Source organism: Nicotiana tabacum, chromosome 5, assembly GCF_000715075.1.
Source record: "Nicotiana tabacum cultivar K326 chromosome 5, ASM71507v2, whole genome shotgun sequence".
NCBI classification, from domain to species: Eukaryota; Viridiplantae; Streptophyta; class Magnoliopsida; order Solanales; family Solanaceae; genus Nicotiana; species Nicotiana tabacum.
In genome coordinates this window covers 73,453,907-73,476,999 of record NC_134084.1, presented here as the reverse complement: position 1 = coordinate 73,476,999, position 23,093 = coordinate 73,453,907, and the positions used below count along the sequence as shown (strand labels likewise).

Below are 23,093 nucleotides of genomic sequence, written 5' to 3'. Positions count from 1 at the left end.
GATATGATTTCCTAGGTTTAGAAAAGTTTTTACTCTCTTTAGTAAGCAGTAGTTCGTTGAGTGATCTCATTTACTCTATTGTCGCATAGGCTTATGTATAGAATCTGGTAAAAGAAATAACTGACACATGCAAATGTATTTCTCCTCATTTAGTCTATTATTGCATCTGTTTACGCTTTATTTATCCTCTCTTGGAGCTCTTATGTTTAAAACTTTTCAATTGATATTGATCTAACCGAGGGTCACATAAATTAAAAATTCACAATATATGGATGTCTAAAAAATGATGTCTTGATTTTCAAAGATTCATAGAAATACTAGTAAAACATCATACACATTAGTCATTGTTATTCAAGCAAACATACTTTTGTGTAACATTTTATCAAACACTGAATAGGTTTCTTAAATTTGTCCTCTAGAAGCAACACCTAAAGTAATATAGAATACTCAAATAATTCAGAATCAAATCCCATCACAAGCAATATAGTAAAAGGCTAATAAATTAGAATAAACCCAGTTTCAATTATTACAAAATCAAAATCCAACAAACGCAAAGCTAAAAACGAAATTTTTTTTGAGAACAGTTAATTCCTATCAAAATGGAATACGTAGAATATTCTGTCTATATAAGGATGTGGATGGAAAATGACAAATACAAGTAAAAAAATATGCAAAAGTATCAAATAGGTAACTGGCAGTGATGGAGATGCCAGCGATAGTAAAAAGGCAGAGGTTTTCGATCAATAACTGGTTAATCGAGCTTTGACAATGGTATAATATCTATGTTCATGCTTTTTCTTCCTTTTTGGTTGCTGGATTGCTGCTATTATCTTCAATATTCATTGAAAGCATAAAAATTCTTAGATGATCTAAATGGAAAAAAAATAAGAGAAACACTATAGAAGAAAAGCCATAGGCGGGAGGAGTAATAGAGAGGGAAATGAAAAATATAGGGTTTGCTTTTGGAGATTAAAAAGTTAAAGTTTGTTATTTTACTGGCCATTTCATTTAATTGCCAGTAAATATGTAGCTTTTTCTGGCTAATTTATATTAGCCACTAACAGTTTGACATAAGAAATTAATTACCGGCGATTATCTTATTGCCACTAAATAATTGCCGCTAAAAATACATTTTGTTGTAGTGATCATCTGGCATTATGACCGGAGTTTGGGTAAGGGTAGCATCTAAGAAGCTAGGTGGTGGCAGAGGTGGTGCCTTCCCAGTCATCCAAGCCTGATACATGTCCGCAATGTGTTGTCTTAACATCCTCACCTCTTCAACCAACCCATTGCCCTGTTGAACCAATTGCTTTTGGGTACCGATATCAACCGACTCAATTCTGTTGCCATCTGCCATTGCCTTTCAACCTTATTTTTAGAGAAGAGTTACCACTTTAAGAACCACAAATCAACCACCTTTCTGCTATGAAGATGAAGTCATCTGTTAGCGTTAGGGCATTTAACAGCTAAAAATCACATTGCGTGCAATGCACCTAGCAACAATTAACGATTCTAGAATGACTTCGAGGGTCACAAGGTCACTTGGCATCATCCCAATTTGTTCCCTTCAATCTTCTATTTTCGTTTCTTTCTAGCACTTGCTTGCTCATTTTCCTTTTTTTTTCTTCTAATTATCACTTTTTTCTTTCCTCTTATTTCTCACATCCCATAATTTCATCTCCCTTTTTTCTTTTTCTTTTTTTCTCTTTTTCCTTTTTTCTCTTTTTCTTTTGATAAAAAAAATGATTTGATCGAACCCTATATAGGTTGCCTACGTATCATGACGCCGCATGAATCAGATCTTTGTGTAGTTCGGGAAGATCGGGAATAAAGTTAACAACTAACGATCTCATTTTTTTTAATGACTAATCCGATGAGAAAAGAGAAATTAAAGAAGCAAACCCTTTTTTTTTGAATTTTCTAGACTTAATGTTCTATAACATATTCTAAACTCAAGCTTAACAGATTTTTTTTCTTTTTCTTTTCTTTTTGAAGCAAATACTCTATTAAGGAAAAATCCTAGAAGAGAAAAATGTTTTTTGACCTTTTTTAGGAAGGAAATCTAAAAAATAAACCAAAGAAATATATTTTGATTTTCGTTTGATATCCCGAGGAAATATTTCAAAACAGGAAATGAACAAGATAAAAAAAATATTTTTGGATTTCAATTTTTAATTACCTAAGGGAGAAACTCTGAAAATAAACCAAGGAAAAAGTATGTTTTTTTCTTCTTCTATGTACAATGTCCTAAAGTTCTAGTGAAAATAAAAAGATTTTTTTAATATTCATTTTTCATTAATTTCCCAAAGAAGAACCTCAAAAGAAAATCTTTTTGGATTTTTGGTATTAATATCTTAAAGATTTTTTTTAAAGAAGTACTAAAAGAAAATTCTCTTCTCTTTTTTGTTTTTTGAATTTTTAGTCTTATTTTACTAAAGGAAATATAAAAGCAATTTTTATTTTAAGTTCTAAATATTAATTTCCTAAGGAAAACCACAATTTTTTTTTTGAACTTCTAGAGTTAGTATTCTAAAGAAAACATTTAACAGAAATATAAAAACGCGAAATCTCTTCTTTTTTTTGGATTTTTGATTTACGATACATTTTCAAATACAAAATACGAAATAATAACAAAAGACTCGACAAACTTAACTAGACTATGACAGACTCTAGCATCAACTAAATGACTGAAATGAACAATAGACTAAAAAAAAAGCTCCTCAGGCAGCTCCTGAATGCAGTGGTCCTGGGGTATCTGTCATGCTCAAATTCCGGTAAGTAGATCCACACCTGTATGAGAAAATTGAAACCAACACTATGTGAGACAATAATATTCCCTACTAGACACATGCAAGACATGGTTGAGGCTATTTTTGCAAAATGACAGTGGCCAAAAGGTGGCTAGAAGTGCAAAATTTGGCTAAGACCCTACAAATCCAAGAATCTAAGATTTACTAGGAAGATCGGACCCTATGTGGGTTACCTACGTATCATGGCCCGAAAGGCGAGAATCAGGTATGCGTAGTTCAGGCCGATTGGATAAGGGCAAGAATTAAAAAAAAAACTAATTTAGAGAAAATATTTTTTTTTGTCGTTTTGAAAAGTGATGAAACATGTAAACTCTTTTTGAATTTCGTATTCCTCTTTTTTTTTTTTTTGAAAAAATAATGGGAAAGTGCAAAATCTTTTTGTTTTTTTTTTCATTTTCATTTTTTTGGTCTTTTCCTGAAAAAGCATGAAAGACACTTATAACTGGGTCCTACTTGCTTTATTTTCACACTTCACCCTCACTTTTTTTTTCCCTTTTTTCATTTGCCCTCTACTATTATTGGTCCGCCAAATGACCCTTTTACCCTTGAAGATTGCAACATATAGCACATTAGGATGCATCAGGATGATCTTTTATTTTTTGGGGTACACATGTCCTAGACGGACCCAACGCCTGTGTTGAGTCCCCAAAGTGAGATGCACGTGATACAAACAAGCGTTCCTACTAGGGATCCGGCATGAGGCTATGTTATTCTAGGTTTAAAAACCTAGGTTTATTTGTTCTAGACCTGGCTTACCCGAGCGGACATGTCGAGCGGGGAGGGGGGGGCAGTGTACCGGGAATACAGAAGCTTCACCGGCTTTGCAACTTGTTCGAACCTCGTTTTAAAATTGGGATATGACTTTAACAGAAGAGAAGTCACACGAAGTGCACACTTCCCAGATGATTTAGAAGACTCAGAGAGAGGAGGGTTTCGTATCAATTTATATACAGTTCAACAATATCAAAGCGGTAAAAAGCAACATTTAGCACATTAGGCCCAAACATGTAAATAAAACCAGATAATAAATAAAGCCAAATATAACAATTATTCTAAGCTCGAATTCTTGAACCCTGAACCAGAGATTCTGGGTTCTTGTCCCCAGCAGAGTCGCCAAAGCTGTCACACCTCCTTTTTACTACCTCGGAAGGGTATATAAGGGAGTTTTTACCAATTTAAGTGACAGTCGAAACGGGATTATTTTTTTAAGATTCAGAGTCACCACTTGGGGATAATTTATGGTGTCCCAAGTCACCAGTTTAAAATCTCGAATCGAGGAAAGATTGACTCTGTTTTACAGTCCACGAAAACAGAAATCCGGGTAAGGAATTCTGTTAACCCGGGAGAAGGTGTTAGGCATTACCGAGTTTCGTGGTTCTAGCACGGTCGTTCAACTATTATTGTTGGCTCAATAATCTGATTTAATTACACATTTAAAACCTATGTGCCCTTTTTAACCTTTTAGCTGTTTTTAATATTTCAAGAAAATTCAAGGTTATTTAAAACACATCGTAATCCACGAAATGCACCCGTGGTTCACGATACGTTCTATTTAACCTTGTTGGAAATTAGAATCGGGTCACATGAAATGTACCCGGATTTAGAACGTGTTTATTCCATTATTATTATCAATATTATGGCAGGGTCATATGAAATGCACACCCGAGCCCTTTTAATCTAGTTAGCGTAGTGGATAGCAACCCAATTTCTATACTGTGACAAAATCACATTCAGCTATAACCAATTCGAGTAAACATACAGGCAGATAGCTAAGTGAGCAAATTTAAAACTACGGAGAATAATTACAGAATCAACGGGATCATATCACAAAACCAATAATTAGTATCAAGCTTGCATAAAACGAATAGAGGATTCGAAACATCTAAGGTTGAATTCCTTTTCCGATTTTTAACTGATCACCATGGTCAAATTCTTTTCCATTTCGATTCCTTTCAAAATGAATACCGAATTGACTGTGAGTCCAAAAGGCATATATCAACCATAAGTATTTGTGCAAATTGTCACATGAATATTTCAATAATTTTCCATTGAATCATGTAATCCAATCTCATTTCAAAATCAGATTTTTAATTCAAGATATCATAAATAGGCATGGAATTTACACAAGTCTACCACCCAAACATCATACAGGACAAAATCATCAAGCAAAGAGTACGATGGTGACGAACCTCAAATTGATTAGTTTTTCTTTGAATTTAAATCACTGAACCAACCCCCAATAGAAATATATATCGGATCGCGACGGAAAATAGGCAACAAAACCAACGAACGGAAACTCGACAAACTCTGATTCGACCGAAACAAGCCTCGAACCGGCAACCAAAATCAGCAAACTTCCAGACCTCAAACAAACAACATGATTTTGAATCCAAAACCGAAATCAAATGAAGAAAACAGAAGCTCTTTTATATATGTATATATATTTTTTCGATTTTTGCGTTTTTTTGTTTTTGTTTCGTTCATCATTGTTTTCTGTTACTTCCGCTCTGTCTTGCTCTATTTCATCCGTGTGTGCCTCTTTTTGGGCTGAGGTGTAGCTGGAGCGTGGGTTTGGAGGTGGCTGTGATGGTTTTAGGTTTCTAGGTGTAAATGAGATGAAGTTCAGGGTTGGTCATTGGGTGGTTGGCGTGAGGTCTGGTGGTTTCCGGCGAGGGGTCACTGGAGTTGGGGGTCGCTATTTTGGTTTATGCTGCTGAAGAAAATGAATAACATGGGGGGTCGTTTGGAGAAGATGAAGTCAGGGGGTGGGGTTTCTCTGTGTTAGTGGCTGTCCTAGCTTTTTAGGTCCCTAGGTCTATTATTTTGTGCATTTCAGCTGATTTGTATATTAGGGGTCTAGGTTTTTGTAGGGTTAGGATTATTGGGTGTTGGGTCGGGTCGAGACCCGACCCGGGTTGGGTAAGGAGATGGGCTAGTTTAAGTGAAGAAGGGGTATTGAAAGATTTGGGCTCACTCATTACATGGCCCAATTTCGAATTTTAGACCAAGCTTTTCAATTTCCTTTTCTTTTTGTTTTCTTTTCTTTCTTTAATTAATTAAAAACCTAAATTAATTCAAATTGTAAAATTAAGCTAATTATCTAACCATAATATTTATAAAAATTAGTTGATCCTAAATTAAAAGAGAAAACTTAATAACCCAAAATTTAAAGCTAAGAATGTAAAAATGAGTCATTTTTGTGGTTTTAATTTTTAATAAAGCAACTAACTAATTAATTAATCCTAAAATGTGAACAAAAATCTAAATGCAATGCATGGTATTTTTGGTATTTTTTGATTTTTAATGAAAATTAAATATGCACAATAATGCAAATAATTAATAAAATTCTACGAAAAATCCTATAAAATTGCAAAAACTGGAAAAAAAATATTTTCTTATATTTTATGGGAGTAATTCATATAGGGAAAAAATCACGTACTCACAGAGGTGGCGAGAGTCTGTGCGTAGCTACTAATTATGCTTAAGTACGGGTAATTTATGACCCAAATCATGAAATACTTATAATGTTTGCACCATACTTGTTAATTAAAGTACCTAAATTATGTTTAAACTCGATAAAGGATTTGTAAAGACCGAATTTCACATACTTGAGTTTTGGCAGGTTACTTGACCATTAATAGAAATTGTGCTTCTTTGCGTATTAGCCTTGTAATAGCTTTTAAATCGGATGTTCATAAAATATTCTCTCTTCTTCTGGAGCGGGCCGAACGCCTCGGCAGTATAATAGATGCATCTATGGTTCGTGCCACCCGACCCTTGACAGTGTGCATATAATTCTGGATCGAACCATACAACCTCGGCATAATCGTGCGTGTTAAATGCTTGGAGCCCGAATACACTTGATATTATTTTTATGAATTGAGAGGTTATAATTTATTTATTTATTTGCGCGAGGTTTATTTGGAATTAGTAGGTGTTAGTGGATGACTTTTGGAACTTAGTATTGGTTAAAGAATTATTTAATCATTGTTGCTACTGTTTTAATATTATTGTTCACATATTTTATAACTATCTACCATTCATGTATGTTATTGTTAGCCCATAGTAAGTGTTGATGTCGAACCCTCGTCACTACTTATTCGAGGTTAGACTGGATACTTACTGGGTAAATGTTGTTTATGCACTCATGCTATACTTTTGCACTAATCGTGCATGATCTGAAATAGGTGCATCTGGCAGTCATCCTGGCGCGTACCCCGTTACCCTGAGGCTTAGTGGTGAGCTGCTTTCTGAGTCCGTTCTGCAGCACCCGGAGTCTCTCTTTTGCATTTATTTTCTATCCACTCTATTTCAGGCAGTAGTTCTGAGTTTTGTATATTCTAATAATCGCTCATACACTTGTGACACCAGGTCTTGGAACATATGCTAGTAGACTTTATAGTTTTGGAGCATTCATTTCACTGCATTTGCTCACTCATTATCTTTCCATTTACTTTATTAAAATTTCTACTCCTTATTTTCTAAATAAATTAAATTCAACTACTTGGAAATTTTATTAAAAAGAACAATTACATGGTTAATTCACTGTTGGCTTGCCTAGCGGCGACGTTGGGCGTCATCACGGCCTATAAGAGAAATTGGGTCGTGACAACATGGAGGAGAAGTGAACATGAGTACTATGGTTACAACATTCAATGCGAGCATAAGTATTATATTTGCAACAACTTGGGTCAGTCCAGTGTTATAAATAGTGCTCCCCTCAGAACTAATAGCGTGAGGCGAGGCGAGGCGAAGCGAGGCGAGCAACCTACTATTTTTAATTTGATTTAGTGAAACTTGAACTGTAGCAATGCGTTGACCTCTATTGTTAGTGTTAAACTCATCAAGAAAGTAATCATAGTCGGGTTCATACTTTTTCCCTACTTCGTAGTGGAGAACTTGAAGACCTTCCTCATGCTCTGTAGACAACAGCAGAAACATCAATGCACATGCAGTTAAGGCATTGCATAATGAAAAAGTGTCGAAGAGACAACTACTGAAAGAGGCAACTTGAGCAAGTTTAGCAATGTCTGCACTCGAATTATACTGGCTAAGCATGAAGATGGGGTATTTCTTTTAAGGTTCTTTTCAAACGAAATTTAATGAGCACTAATGTCACGAGCTTAACTCCAGTAAGCTACGTGCGGACAACTAGACAGCTGTTATCGGCTTCTAGTTTCAGTCCTACCCCAAATCAAGCACTAAATCGTGCTTAAGGAATGGCAAACGTGTACTACACAAGGCTGGAAAGATAATGAAATGAAAAGGCACACAAAGACTGGGAGGCCAAGGCCAATTTTCTGGTTTAGTTGATATACAAAAGGGAAAATACAAGTATGTATGAGATGCCTTCTAACAGGCCTAAGCATGCCTATTTATATACAAAAACATCCCCTGATGGGGGTGGTTGGCAGTGGCCCCGTCCAGCTGTATGGCACTGCTTTGTGCTGGCACATGTGCCTTCCATCATGGTGCTGGCAGACTTTCTGCCAGTGGTCCCGTCCAGCTGCTGTCCAATAATTCCTGCTGGCCCAGGTTGTCTTCCATGATTGTGCTGACAGCTTGTGGTCTTTCCCAGCTGGGCAGCACTTGTCTTTCTTGGCAGAGGGTGGCTGCCATGATTGTCCCAGTGGGCCGTGGGGCCGCGCCCTCCATGTGCTAAGATTCCCTGGCTTTTGGCAGCCAGGTTGGACTTGGTTTGTGGCCGCTTAGCCGGTCGTGGCCGCTTAGTCGGCAAAATCAGTAAGGAGTTTGGCGAGTCGGCACACACTCCCCCACTTGAAATGGCGACGTCCTCGTCGCCGCAAAGTTTCAAGGAATTGGGAACTTTCCCTTCGGACGGCCTCTGCTCCATCACACTCTTGTCTCCAAAGGGTTCCTTTGACCGACTGATGTGCTCCTCCCTAAGCAAATCTTTGGATTGCTTGTTCGAATCCTCCGACTTCAGAGGTGCCATGTATTCCAGACTCATGGCTGGAGATAACGCTCCCGATGTGGAGTCCTTTTTCCCATTAAAGACTCGTGGTTTGCCTTCACACAAGGCCTTGTTAACCTTGTCCTCAGTCTCTATCTCGGCTGCCAAGATTGTGGTGTCTTCCTTATTGAAGCCTTTCACAATTTGCATTGAGGACAGTTGGCTAACGACTTGTGGTACCCGAATTGTTGGCACCACACATGGACCCCTCGGGTCGTAAATGTAGATCTGGTCAAGGAAGGGGCAAACGAACGCTTTAACTTCGTCCCAATAATCTAACCCCAGTACCAGATCGAACACATCCATGGGAGCGACAACGAAGTTCACGCTCCCTAACCAAGCTCCCAAGTTGAGCTGTACGTTGCGGGCAACTCCAAATATGTTGGTGGGTTTGGAGTTTACCGTCTTCAACACGGCACTGTAAGGATCGAACTTAAGGCCAAGTGACTTAGCCTTTTCTTTACTCACAAAATTGTGAGTTGCACCGGTGTCCACCATGATGCGAACATGCTGCCCGTTCAGCTTGGCATCCACGAATACGGATCCTTTCTTCCTCATTTGAGGGCCCTTGCCTATCGCCACGTTGTCCAACGTACGACCTATTTTGGCAAGGCCAGGCTTTCTTTGGGCAACCTGCTTCAAAGCAGGTTCCTTTACCACGACGGCACCTAATATCAGGTTGGCAAGATGAGCTAGATCTGGCGGTTGTTCAGCTTCCTCCTCATCTAGGCTTTCAGCTTCGACTCTATCATCTGTTCGCCTCCGTTCTGTTGCGATCAAGGCACTGAGTTTGCCTAAAGAAGGACAATCTCTGTAGTGATGTCCAGGGTCCTTGCAAAGATAGCAACCATTGCGGGGGCCATTCGCTTTCTTCTTTTGAGTGTACCTGTCGCGCCAATGACGCCCAGTGTTGCCTTCTTTAGACCCACGGTCTGGTGTAGCAATCTGTTTGCCTTTGTCCCGATAACCGTGGTCTCGATCGGGTTCGAAGTCGCTGTCCCTTGGTTTTGTGGCTTCCGACCTGAAATCACTTAATGATTCTGCCACTGCAATTGCTTCGTCGACGTCTTGAACTTGACGTCGCTGCAATTCTTGTTTGGCCCAAATTTGGAGGCCATCTATGAAATAGAATAGCAAGTCATCGCTTGCCATGTTGGGAATCTGAAGAATAAGTTTGGTGAACTCCTTCACGTATTCCCGAATAGACGTTGTCTGCTTGAGTTCCCTCAACTTGCGACGGGCCTCATTCACAACGTTTTGTGGATAAAACTGGCACTTTAGCTCAAACTTGAACTGTTCCCAGTTTTTGATGGAGCAAATACCTTTCTCCATATCTGCTTTCTTCCGTCTCCATCATAGCATGGCGGTGTCGGCAAGATACATCGTTGCTGCACGGACCTTGGCAGCCTCATTATCGATGTCAAGATGCTCAAAGTAGTCTTCCATTTTCCACAGGAAGTTTTCTATGTCTTGAGCATTTCGTTCGCCCCTAAACTCCTTCGGTTTTGGGCCCTCTATTTTGGTTTCACGCACAGCAACATGTTCTGTGCCTCCAGCAAGCCTTGCTGCCTTCAGTTGTTGCTTCAGGGCTTCAACTTCCCCATGCAATGCTGATACAGCCTCGGTCAGCTTAAGCTCAAGGTTGGTCAGTCCATCCTTGTGCTCCTCGGTGAAACGATCTATGGTCTCCTTGACGTCTCCCAGTTCTTCTAGAGCTGTAGACTCAAGCGAGCAGAAGTTGCCCTCAACAACTTCAAGGCGCTGGTTTAAGGCATTTAAACCAGCCTCGAACAGGCTTGTTCGTACTTCCAGAGGAAGTGCAGCCAAACCTCCATCTACACCATGGCTAACTTGTGGGGGTGGTGCCTCACTTGTTGATGCTACGGCGGGATCTCGTACCTTGCTCGTCCCTCTTTTCTTTGGTTTATTCCTCCTTGTTGGGGACTCGTCTCTCCCACGAATGTTGCCTAGATCAACATTATCTTTATCAGTTGCCATTCTGTAAACCTCGCTCTGATACCTCTTGTCACGAGCTTAACTCCAGTAAGCTACGTGCGGACAACTAGACAGCTGTTATCGGCTTCTAGTTTCAGTCCTACCCCAAATCAAGCACTAAATCGTGCTTAAGGAATGGCAAACGTGTACTACACAAGGCTGGAAAGATAATGAAATGAAAAGGCACACAAAGACTGGGAGGCCAAGGCCAATTTTCTGGTTTAGTTGATATACAAAAGGGAAAATACAAGTATGTATGAGATGCCTTCTAACAGGCCTAAGCATGCCTATTTATATACAAAAACATCCCCTGATGGGGGTGGTTGGCAGTGGCCCCGTCCAGCTGTATGGCACTGCTTTGTGCTGGCACATGTGCCTTCCATCATGGTGCTGGCAGACTTTCTGCCAGTGGTCCCGTCCAGCTGCTGTCCAATAATTCCTGCTGGCCCAGGTTGTCTTCCATGATTGTGCTGACAGCTTGTGGTCTTTCCCAGCTGGGCAGCACTTGTCTTTCTTGGCAGAGGGTGGCTGCCATGATTGTCCCAGTGGGCCGTGGGGCCGCGCCCTCCATGTGCTAAGATTCCCTGGCTTTTGGCAGCCAGGTTGGACTTGGTTTGTGGCCGCTTAGCCGGTCGTGGCCGCTTAGTCGGCAAAATCAGTAAGGAGTTTGGCGAGTCGGCACACTAAGCTTCATAGAATCTGTTTTATCTCTGAATGTGGAAGGAGCAGAAATGAAACTAGTGGTTAACAGTAATGATGCCTGGAATAATCACTAACTAATTAGTAGACTTTTTTTATAAGGTAATAAATTCATTAAAAAAAGCAAAACATGCCCGTGTACGAGGATTACACCAAAAATTAGAAAACCTTATAAAAGGACATGGTTTACTATGAAAAACAACCAATCTTCTACACAAATAGGAACCTTATGGGTGTATCAAAAATAAATAAGGGAAAAGAGGCTACTCCTCAAGTGAACAAGTTCTTTTTCTACTACACCAAAAGCTATCATATTACTCTCATTCCAAACAACCCATATGAGTGTTGGGTGGGGCAACTAATTAGTAGACTTATACTTGCAAGATAAACAAATTACTAAATTGAGTTTGGATTAACTAAATCCACACTCATCCCTGTCACGACCTAGATTTTTCACCTTCGGGAGTCGTGATGGTGCCTACTCGTGAAAGTTAGGCAAGCCGAGTGTTATAGATTCATTACCCTTTTTACTTAGCCTTTTTAACAGATCAATATAATAGGTGATCAACAGCGGAATCATTAAACATAACCAGAAATGCGGAAGACGAAAATTTAATAGTTTAACCAAACACTGATACATAAAGCTGAGATACAACACTACCCAGAATTTGGTGTCACAATATCACAGATTGTCTAGGAATACTACAAATAACGGTTTGAAAGATAACTACAAGTTGTTTCAAAAATACATAGAAGAAACATTATGGGAAGGTAGAAGGAGATGTCAAGGCCTGCGGACGCCTGCAGGACTACCTCGGGTCGCCTGAGTGGACTGAAGGCAGCCACCTTATTGCGGTCCAAAAGCTGCAGCACCAGGATTTGCACATAGTGCAGAGTGTAGTATCAGCACAACCGATCTCATGTGCTGGTAAGATCCTAGCCTAACCTCAGCAAAGTAGTGACGAGACTAGGACAAAACTACCAAATAAACCTGTGCAGTTAAATCATATACAGCGGAAAATAAAAGCAGATATTCACAGTTAAAGATGGAGAGGGGAAACCATGCTACGGGGAGTATTAGGTAACAACAAAATACCAAAGAGGAATGTAAAGAAACCAGTATTTAATTGCCAACAATAATTAGGAAAACAAACACAGTATTCACTTTTATTTCTTTCTTGTTGCAGGCGTGCAACCCGATCTCATTTCATATATCTCGTTGTAGACGTGCAACCCACTCCCATTTCATTCATTGCAGGCGTGCAATCCGCTCCCATTTCATATATCTTGTTGCATGCATTCAACCCGCTCCCATTTCATGTATCTTGTTGCAGGTGTGCAACTCGCTCCCATTTTATATATCTCGTTGTAGGTGTGCAATCCGCTCCCATTTCACATATCTTGTTGCAGGCGTGCAACCCAATCCCATTTCAAATATTTCTGTGGCGGCGTGCCACCCGCTCCCATTTCATATATCTTGTTGTAGGCGTGCAACCCGATCCCATTTACAAATCAACATCAATCACAAAAGAATCCCGGCAAGGGAACAAGAACATAACAACAACATCCCGGCAAGAGAGACAATATCGTAAACATTAACATCCCGACAACAGAGACAATATCATAAACAATAACATCCCGGCAAGGGAGAAATATCATAAACAATAACATCCCGGCAAGGGAGACAATATCATAAACAATAACATCCCGGCAAGGGAATCAACAATGATAATTAACTTGTTAAGCATGAATAAATCTCAACAGAGTCACAACAATTACAACACTAGACCCACGGGCATGCTTGACACTGATGTATAGATACTCGTCACCATGCCTATACATCGTACTCCACAATTAACACATAGCAAATAAGACACAACTCCTAATCCCTCAAGCTAAGGTTAGACCAAACACTTACCTCGATGCCACAAACACAATTCAAGCCTCAATTACCGCTTTACCTCTTGTTTCCATAACCAATTCGCTTGTATCTATCCACAATTTACTTAACAATATCAATAAATGCTAAATGAATCAATTCTAATGCATGAAAATAGGTTTTATAACGATTTCCTCAAAAAGTCAAAAAATTGACCCCGGGCCCACATGGTCAAAACCTGAGGTTCAAACCAAAACCCGATTACTCATTCACCTACGAACCCAAATATATAATTTTCTTTGAAATCGCACCTCAAATCGAGGTCCAAATTCCCAAATTTTGAAAAACCTAGGTTCTACCCAAAACACCCAATTTCCCCTATGAAAACCCTTGATTTTGAGTTGAAATCATGTGAAAAGATGTAAATGATTAATGAAAACGAGTTAGAAATGACTTACAATAGATTTGAAAGAGTACTTGTCTTTGAAAAATTGCCCAAAGGTGTTTAGGTTTTGAAAAGGTTTGAAAATGGCTGAAAATGCGTCTAAGTTATGATTTAGCAGATTGCAGATGTCGCAATTGCGACCAGGGTTCGCAATTGCTTTGCGAACCCTTCAGAACACGTTGACTTTGCAATTGCGAAGATCTTGTCGCATTTGCGACACTAAAGGAATCCGGTCCACTTTGCATTTGCGAGAGACCCTTCGCAATTGCGATAAAGATTCACATTTGCGAGCCAGGCTTCACAAAGCCTACAGGCCTGCAACATACCAGCAATTTCCTAAGTTCAAATTTCACTCCGTGGACTATCCAAAACTCAACCAAGCCCTCGGCGCTCCAAACCAAACATGCACGCACGTCCAAAAATATCATACGAACTTGCTCGTGCGATCAAATCATCAAAATAATATCAATACCTATGAATTTAGCATCAAAATTAAAGAAAAATCTCATGAACTCTTAAGTTCAAATTTTAACAATCGAAGGTTCGATTCACGTCATTTCAAGTCCATTTTTTACCAAATTTTACAGGCTCAACGTAAATCCCATATAAAACCTTTACCGGGCTCCATAACCAAAATACCGACTCGATACCATCAAATTCAAACATATTTCATTTCTAAAAACTCATATTCCAGAAAATAATTTTCTTTAAAAATTCATTTCTCGCGCTTGGGACCTCGAAATTCGATTCCGGACATACGCCTAACTCCCATATTTTCCGACGGACCCTCCGGGACCGTCAAATCACGGGTCCGGGTTCGTTAACCCAAAATGTTGACCGAAGTCAACCTAAATTTATTTTAAAAGTAAAATTCATCATTTTTCACAGATTTTCACATAATGGCTTTCCGGATACACGCCCGGACTATGCACGCAAATCAATGTGAGACAAAAAAGAGGTTTTAAGGCCTCGGAACCCAGAATTTATTTCTAAAACAAGTGATGACCTTTTAGGTCATCACATTCTCCACCTCTAAAACAATCGTTTGTCCTCGAATAGACATAAGAAGAAAATACCTTAGTCGGATAAAAGATGGGGATATCGGTTCCGTATATCGGACTCGGACTCCCAGGTCGTTGCCTCAACAGGCTGACCTCTCCACCGAACACAAACAGAAGGAAAACTCTTTGATCTCAACTAACGAACCTACCGGTCTAGAATGGCTACCAGCTCCTCCTCATAGGACAAGTCCTTGTCCAACTGTACAGTGCCGAAATTTAACACGTGGGATGAATCGTTGTGATACTTCTGAAGCATGGACACATAAAACACTAGATGCATGGCTGATAAGCTCGGCGGCAACGAAAGTCTGTAATCCACATCTCCTACTCGATCAAGAATCTCAAAAGGACCAATGAACCTAGGGCTAAGCTTGCCCCTCTTCCCAAATCACATCACGCCCTTCATAGGCGACACCCGAAGCAACACCCGATCACCGACCATGAATGTCACATCACGAACCTTACGGTTTGCATAACACTTTTGCTTGGACTGAGCAGTACGAAGCCTATCATGAATGATCCTGACCTTATCCAAGACATTTTGTACTAGATCCGTACCCAACAACCGAGCCTTTCTCGGCTCAAACCATCTAACCGACGACCGATACCGCCTACCATATAAAGCCTTATAAAGAGCCATTTAGATGCTCGACTGGTAGTTGTTGTTGTAGGCAAACTCCGCTAAAGGCAAAAACTGATCCCACGAGCCTCCAAAGTCAATGACACAAGATCGGAGAATATCCTCCAAAATATGAATAGTATGCTCGGACTGCCTGTCCGTCTGAGGATGAAATGTTGTGCTCAACTCGACCCGTGTGCCCAACTCTCGCTGAACTGCTCTCCAGAAATGTGAGGTAAATGGCGTACCTCGGTCCGAAATGATAGACACGGGCACACCATGAATACGAATAATCTCCCGGATATAGATCTCAGCTAACCTCTCGAAAGAATAGAAGACTGCCACAGGAATGGAATGTGCTGACTTGGTCAGCCTATCAAAAATAACCCACACTGCATCGAACTTCCTCTGAGTTCGTGGGAGTCCAACAATGAAGTCCATAGTGATACGCTCCCACTTCCACTCAGGAATGTCAATCTTCTGGAACAAACCACCAGGTCTCTGATGTTCGTACTTTACCTGCTAACAATTCAAACACCGAGCCACATATGCAACAATATCCTTCTTCATCCTTCTCCACCAATAATGCTGCCGCAAATCCTGATACATCTTAGCGGCGCCCGGATGAATAGAGTACCGAAAACTATGGGCCTCCTCTAAAATCAACACTCGAAGTCCATCCACATTAGGAACACAAACTTGACCCTGCAACCTCAAAACTCCATCATCTCCCAATGTAACCTACTTGGCACCACCGTGATACACCGTGTCCTTAAGGACATACAAATGAGGATCATTATACTGTCGATCTCGGATACGCTCCAATAAAGAAGAACAAATGACTGTGCAAGCTAACACATGGCTGGGCTCCGAAACATCCAACCTCACAAACTGATTAGCCAAAGCCTAAACATCCAAAGCAAGCGGTCTCTCATCGACCGGAATATATGCAAGACTGCCCATACTGGCTGATCTCCTACTCAAAGCATCGGCCACCACATTGGCCTTTTCCGGGTGATATAAGATGGTAATATCATAGTCCTTTAATAGCTCCACCCACCTTCTCTGCCTCAAATTTAGCTCTTTCTGCTTGAACAAGTATTGCAAACTCTTGTGATTCGTGCACACCTCACATAACACGTCGTACAGATAATGCCTCCAAATCTTCAATGTGTGAACAATGGCTGCTAACTCCAAATCGTGAACTGGATAATTCTTCTCATGAATCTTCAACTGACACGAAGCATAAGCAATGACCTTGTCATCCTGCATCAACACTGTACCAAATCCAATATGAGATGCGTCACAATAAACTGTATATGGCCCTGAACCTGTGGGCAAAACCAAGACTGGCGCCGTAGTCAAAGTTGTCTTAAGCTTCTGAAAGCTCGCCTCACACTTGTCCGACCACTTGAACTGGGCACTCTTCTGGGTCAACCTGGTTATCGGGGCTGCAATAGATGAAAACCCCTCCACAAACTGACGGTAATAGCCTGCCAAACCCAAGAATCTCCGGATCTCTGTAGCTGATGCGGGTCTAGGCCAATTCTTGAATGCCTCTATCTTCTTCAGATCTACCTGAATACCCTCTGCTGATACAACATGACCCAAGAATGCAACCAAACTCAGCGAGAACTCACACTTCGAAAACATAGCATACAACTGACTATCTCTCAAAGTCTGAAGAACCACTCTCAGGTGCGGCTCATGCTCCTCCTGACTGTGGGAGTAGATCAAAATATCATAAATGAAGACTATCACGAACAAATCCAAGTGAAGCTTGAAAACTCGGTTCATCACATCCATAAAAGTTGTTGGGGAATTTGTCAACCCAAATAATATCACCAAGAACTCATAATGCATGTACCGAGTGCGGAAAGTTGTCTTAGGGATATCGGATGCCCTAATCCTCAACTGATGGTAGCCATATCTCAAGTCAATCTTCGAAAATACCTTGGCACCCTGAAGCTGATCAAACAAATCATAAATTCTAGGCAATGGATACTTATTCTTGATTGTAACCTTGTTCAATTGCCGGTAATCTATACACATTCTCATCGATCCGTCCTTCTTCTTAACAAACAACACCGGTGCACCCCAAGGCGAGACACTAGGTCTAACGAAGCCTTTATCAAGCAAGTCTTACAACTGCTCCTTCAATTCCTTCAACTCAGGCGGGGCCATACGATACGACGAGATATAAATGGGTTGAGTGCCCGGATCCAAATCAATGCAGAAGTCAATATCCCTGTCGGGTGGCATACGCGGCAGGTTTGAAGGAAATACCTCAGGAAACTCACGAACAACAGGCACAGAATCCATAGAAGAAACCTCAGCACTAGAATCACGAACATATGCCAAATAGACCAAACACCACTCTCGACCATTCACCGAGCCTTCATATATGAGATAACACTACGGGTAGAATGACCAGGAGTCTCTCTCCACTCTAAACGAGGCAACCCTGGCAAGACTAAGGTCATAGTCTTGACATGACAGTCCAAGATAGCGTGGTAAGGTGATAACCAGTCCATCCCCAATATAACATCAAAATCAACCATGTCCAAAAGTAATAAGTCTACTCGAGTCTCAGGACCCCCAATCACCACTATACAAGAACGATGGATACGATCTGCCATAATAGAATCACCCACCAGTGTAGACACATATACAGGAGCACTCAAAGAGTCACTAGGCATGACCAGATACGGTGCAAAATAAGATGAAACATAGGAGTATGTAGACCCTGGATCAAATAGAACTAAAGCATCTCTACTACAAACTAGAATAGTATATATGATAACTGCATCGGAAGCCTCAGCCTCAGGCCTAGCTGGAAGAGCATAACATCGGAGCTGGGCCCTACCACTCTAAATTACATCTCGGGGACGACCACCTGCTGGCTGGCCTCCACCTCTAGCGGCCTAAGCTCCACCTCTAATACCTCTACCTCCACCTCTAGCACCTCTACCTCCACCTCTGACTGGCTGAGCGGGTGGTGGAACACTCGGTGCCTGAATCATGGAACGGGAACCCTGGTGCTGAGAACTGCTCGGTGCTCGAGGGCAAAATCTAGAAATATGCCTCATGTCGCCACAAGTAAAACAAGCCCTCGGTTGTTGGGGCTGACGACCTTGAAAACTCTGAAGTGGAAGTGCACTGATAGGAGCTGGCGATGCACTATAGGACTGCTGATCAGAATACTGCATATGTGAACCACGGCCACCTGGGGCACCGTGAGAAGCCTGAAGTGCTGAATGAAACGGCCTGGGAGGATGGCCTCTACCAAAAGAATCCCTACCTCCAAATGAGGTACCATTGAATCTACCAGAATGATGAGGTTTCTAGTCAGACCCCTGACCACTCCCCTGTGATAGAATCATCTCAACTCTCTTGGCCACATTGGCCGCATCTTGAAAAGAAATCTCACTCCCTGTCTCCTTAGCCATCTACAATTGAATTGGCTGAACAAATCCCTCAATAAACCTCCTTACTCTCACTCTCTCTCGGTGGGAAGTATAAGAAGAGCATAACGGGCCAAGTCAATAAATCTGGTCTCGTATTGAGTAACAGTCATAGAAACCTGCTGGAGATGCTCAAACTGCCTCCGATAGTTCTCCCTCTGAGTGACAGGAAGAAACTTCTCTAGAAATAGCTGAGAAAACTGATCCCAAGTCAAAACTGGTGACCCAACTGGTCTATCCAAATAAAAATATCTCCACCAAGTCTTGGCGAATCCAGATAAGCGAAAAGCAGCAAAGTCGACCCCATTGGTCTCCACTATCCCCATGTTCCTGAGAACCTCATGATAGCTGTCCAAATAACCCTGGGGATCCTCAGAAGATGCACCGCTAAAAGTAGTAGTGAAAAGCTTGGTGAACCAGTCCAATCTCTACAAGGCACTTGAAGATGTAGTTGATCCATCACTGGCCTGAGCTGCTGCTCGGCTGAAGAAGCGGTACATGGTTTCACCATCCGTGAAAGAACAAGAGTAGAGGGTTCAATTTAGTAGTGAGAGAACAAAATCGCACGACAAAGAAGAATAGATGTGAAGTTTTTCCTAACTCCGTAGCCTCTGGGGATAAATATAGATGTCTCTGTACCTATCCCTCAGATTCTACTAAGCTTGTCAATGAATTGTGAGACCTAAGTAACTTAGAGCTCTGATACCAACTTGTCATGACCTGGATTTTCCCCTCTCGAAAGTCGTGATGGCACCTACTCGTGAAAGCTAGGCAAGCCGAGCGTTATAGATTCATTACCCTTTTTACTTAGCCTTTTTAACAGATCAATATAATAGGTGATCAACAGCAAAATTATTAAAAATAACTAAAAATGCAGAAGACAAAAACTTAATAGTTTAACCAAACATTGATACATAAATTTGAGATACAACTCTACCCAAAATTTGGTGTCACACTATCACATACTGTCTAGGAATACTACAAATAAGGGTTCGAACGGTAACTACAAGTTGTTTCAGAAATACATAGAAGGAACAGTATGGAAAGGAAGAAAGAGACGCCAAGGCCTGCGGACACCTGCAGTACTACCTTGGGTTACCTAAGTGGACTGAAGCCAGCCACCCTACTGCGGTCCAAAGGCTGTAGCACCGGAATTTGCACACTGTGCAGAGTGTAGTATCAGCACAACCGACCCCATGTGCTGGTAAGTGTCTAGCCTAACCTCGGTGAAGTAGTGACGAGGCTAGGACTAGACGACCAAATAAACCTGTGCAGTTAAATCATATACAGCGAAAAATAAAAGCAGATATTCATAGTTATAAGATGGGGAGCGAAAAACATGCTACGGGGAGTATCAGATAACAACAAAACACCAAAGAGGAATGTAAAGAAACCAGGATTTAATTACCAACAATAATGAGGAAAACAAACACAGTATTCATTTTCATTTCTTTCTTGTTGCAGACGTGCAACACCGATCCCATTTCATATATTTCGTTACAGGCGTGTAACCCGCTCCCATTTCATATATCTCGTTGCAAGCGTGCAACCCACTTCCATTTCATATATCTTGTTGCAAGCGTGCAATCCGCTCACATTTCATATATCTTGTTGCAGGCGTGCAGCCCACTCTCATTTCATATATCTTGTTGCAGGCATGCAACCCGCTCCCATTTCATATATATTGTTGCAGGCGTGCAACCCTCTCCCATTTCACATATCTTGTTGCAGGCGTGCAACCCGATCCCATTTCAAATATTTCCGTGGTGGCGTGCCACCCGCTCCCATTTCATATATCTTGTTGCGGGCGTGCAATCCGATCCCATTTACAAATCAACATCAATCACAAAAGAATCCCGGCAAGGGAACAAGAACATAACAACAACATCCCGGCAAGGGAAACAAAATCATAAACAATAACATCCCGGAAAGGGAGACAATATCATAAACAATAACATCCCGGCAAGGGAGACAATATCATAAACAATAACATCCCGGCAAGGGAGACAATATCATAAACCATAACATCCCGGCAAAGGAACCAACAATGATAATCAACATGTTAAGCATGAATAAATCTCAACGGGGTCACAACAATTACAACACTAGACCCATGGGCATGCTTGACACCGACGTATAGATACTCGTCACCATGCCTATACATCGTACTCCACAATTAACACATAGCAAATAAGACACAATTCCTAATCTCTCAAACTAAGGTTAGACCAAACACTTACCTCGATGCCACGAACACAATTCAAGCCTTAACTACCGTTTTACCTCTTTTTTCCACTGCCAATTCGCTTTTATCTAGCCACAATATAGTTAACGATATCAATAAATGCTAAATGAATCAATTCAAATGCATGAAAATAGGTTTTATAACAATTTTCCCAAAAAGTCAAAAATTGACTCCGGGCCCACATGGTCAAAACCCGAGGTTCGAACCAAAACCCGATTACCCATTCACCCACGAACCCAAATATATAATTTGTTTTGAAATCGGACCTCAAATCGACGTCCAAATCCCCAAAATTTGAAAAATCTAGGTTCTACCCAAAACACCCAATTTCCCCTATGAAAACCCTTGATTTTGAGTTGAAATCATGTGAAAAGATGTTAAAGATTAATGAAAACGAGTTAGAAATGACTTACAATCGATTTGGAAGAGTACTTATCTTTGAAAATTTGCCCAAAGGTGTTTAGGTTTTGAAAAGGTTTGAAAAATGGCTGAAAATGCGTCTAAGTTATGATTTAGCAGGTTGCAGATGTCGCAATTGCGACCAGGGTTCGCAATTGCTTTACGAACCCTTCAGAACCTGTTGACTTCGCAATTGTGAAGATCTTGTCGCATTTGCGACACTAAAGGAATCCGGTCCACTTCGCATTTGCGAGACACCCTTCGCAATTGCGATATCACTTTTGCGATAATTACGTCACATTGGCGATCAAGGCAACCCAGGCCATCTTTGCATTTGCGATAAAGATTCGCATTTGCGAGCAGGCCTGCAACATATCAGCAATTTCCTAAGTTCAAATTTCACTTCGTGACCTATCCAAAATTCAACCGAACCCTTGGGGCTCCAAAACAAACATGAACGCAAGTCCAAAAACATCATACAAACTTGCTCGTGCGATCAAATCATCAAAATAACATCAATAACTATGAATTTAGCATCAAAATCAAAGAAAAATCTCATGAACTCTTAAGTTCAAATTTTAACAACCGAAGGTCCGAGTCACGTCATTTCAAGTCTGTTTCTTATCAAATTTTACATGCTCAACTTAAATCCCATATAAGACCTATACCGGGCTCTGGAACTAAAATATGGGCCCGATACCATCAAATTCAAACATATTTCATTTCCAAAAACTCATATATATTTTAGAAAACAATTGTTTTAAAAAAAATCATTTATGGGGCTTGAGACCTCGGAATTCTATTCCGGACATACGCCCAAATCCCATATTTTCCTACGAACCCTCCGAGACCGTCAAATCACGGGTCCAGGCCCATTTACCCAAAATGTTGACCGAAGTCAACGTAAATTCATTTTAAAAGCAAAATTCATTATTTTTCACAGATTTTCACATAATGGCTTTCCGGATACACGTCCATACTATGCACGCAAATCAAGGTGAGGCAAAAAAGAGGTTTTAAGGCTTCAGAACCCAGAATTTATTTCTAAAACAAGTGAGGTCATCACAATCCCCATCCACCACATCTCAATTCAATGCATTTAAAATTAGCATCCAACAGCTGACCAAAAATAATGCATCCAGCATTAGTTTGGACAATGCATACAACTCTGGAAATCATTAATAAAGTGAAATTACATAAATTAGTTGGAAATATAAGGCTCTTTAGCTGAAGCTCCGTGAGAGCATTCCTCTTTGTGTACATCCAAATTTAGCATACTGAAATTCCCAACTGATGTATTCAGTATCTTCTATTACTAGTGACGCCGGAGAAAGTTGTCCTATTTCCTTAACTTACGGACAAATAGTAGTACTCTCTAAAGATCCAATTTGTTTGGTATATATTGAGGGAACATAGGTTTAAAAAAAAGATTACTTCTGACAGATATGCTAAATACAAATAAAACACCAAACCAACCGTTGTACCAAACAATTTGTCTCGTAT

At 40.7% G+C, this 23,093-nt stretch overlaps 1 long non-coding RNA gene across 1 annotated transcript; it reads right to left on the bottom strand.

Annotated features, from left to right (window-relative positions):
* Nucleotides 1-2,554: 2,554 nt before the first annotated feature.
* On the bottom strand, nucleotides 2,555-5,629 carry LOC142180611 (uncharacterized). Its single transcript, XR_012709224.1, has 2 exons — nucleotides 5,000-5,629; nucleotides 2,555-2,790 (listed from the first exon to the last, which is right to left on the bottom strand). It is a non-coding gene; the product is annotated as an uncharacterized LOC142180611 (long non-coding RNA).
* Nucleotides 5,630-23,093: the final 17,464 nt, after the last annotated feature.